Raw genomic sequence first — 1,698 nt, forward strand, 5'->3', positions numbered from 1 at the left:
ACATCCATGCAATGGAGTATTATTCAGCCATAAAAAAGAATGAAATTCTAATAATTTCATCTGATGGCCCTTATGCTAAGTGAAGTAAGTCAGACACAAAAGGACAAAGAAATTGTGATTTCACTTATATGAAATATCTAGGATAAGCAAATTTATAAAGACAAAAAGAATATTAACAGTTGTGAGAGGCTGGGAAGAGCGAGGAAAAGGAGCTACTGCTTAATGATGGCTGCACAACATTGGGAATACATCGAAAGCCACTGAATATACACTTAGAAATGTTAAAATGACCAACTTTTATGTTATATTTACTCTACCACAATAAAAAACAAAACAAAAAAATCCCTTCTATCCTCAATACTCTCCTACTTTATCTAACCAGTAAAACCAATTGCTATGGAGTTGACTCTTAATTAAAGAGACTCCATGTGTATCAGAGTAGGACAGCACTTCATGGAGTTTCCAGTGGCTGATTTCTCAAAAGACTGCTAAGCCTGTCTTCTGAGGTGCCTCTTAGCAGATTCCAACATCCAGTTAGAAGTCGAGTACGTTAACCATTTGCATCGCCCAGGGATTGCTGCCTGATATTAACAACGTTGTTGTTGTTGTTGTTGTTAAGTGCCATCGAGTTGGTTCTGACCCATAGCGACCCTGTACACAGTTTCCGAGGCTGTAAATCTTTACGGGAGCAGAAAGCCTCATCTTTCTCCCGCGGAGCGGCTGGTAGTTTCGAACTGCTGACCTTACGGTTTGCGGCCCAATTCGTAACCACTACGCTACCAGAGCTCCATGATATTAACAATAGATCACTGTTTTTGTTGTCAGATGCCATTGAGTCCGTTTTGACTCAGTGACGCTATTCACAACAGAAAGAAATACTTCCCAACCCTGTACTATCCTCACAATTGTTGCTACTCTTGAGCCCATTGCTGCTGCTACTGTACCAATCCATCTCATTGGGGGGTCTTTCTCTTTTTCACTGACTTTCAACTTTAGCAAACATGATACCCTTCTCTAAGGACAGATCCCTCCTAATAACATGTCTGAAATATGAGAGACAAAGTCTCATCATCCTGGCTTCTAAGGAGAATTCTGGTTGTACTTCTTCCAACACAGATTTGTGTGTTCTGGCAGTCCATGGTACTTTCAATATTCTTCTCCAACACCTTAACTCAAATGCATCACTTTTTCTACATTCTTCCGTATTCACTGTCCAACTTTTACATGCATATGAAGCTATTGAAAGCCTAAGATTTATGTGGGACAACATGAAGGGGAATAACTTATGGGTGATTGGAATTCCAGAAGAGGAAGATAAAGAAAAACACACAAAAGATAGTTAAAGAGTTGTTGGAAGAAAATTTCCCTAACATCATGAAATATGAGAAGTTAAGTATTCAAGAAGATGAATGGACCCCAAACAGATCTCAAAAGAAAATATCAAGATATATCATAATCTAACTCAAAAAAATCAAAGACAAGGAAAGAATACTGAAAGAAACTCAGGAAAAAATGAAAAGTTACCTAGAAAGGAGAGCCAATAAAAGTATACTTTGATTTCTCAGTAGAAATCACGTAGGCAAGAAGGCAATGGGAGACATACACAGAACTCTGTGGGGGAAAAATTGCCAACCAAGAATCATATTCCCAGAAAAACTGTCTTTTAAATATGACAGTGAAATTGAAACATTTCCAGAT

Source organism: Chrysochloris asiatica, unplaced genomic scaffold (assembly GCF_000296735.1).
Source record: "Chrysochloris asiatica unplaced genomic scaffold, ChrAsi1.0 scaffold00014, whole genome shotgun sequence".
Lineage (NCBI taxonomy): Eukaryota > Metazoa > Chordata > Mammalia > Afrosoricida > Chrysochloridae > Chrysochloris > Chrysochloris asiatica.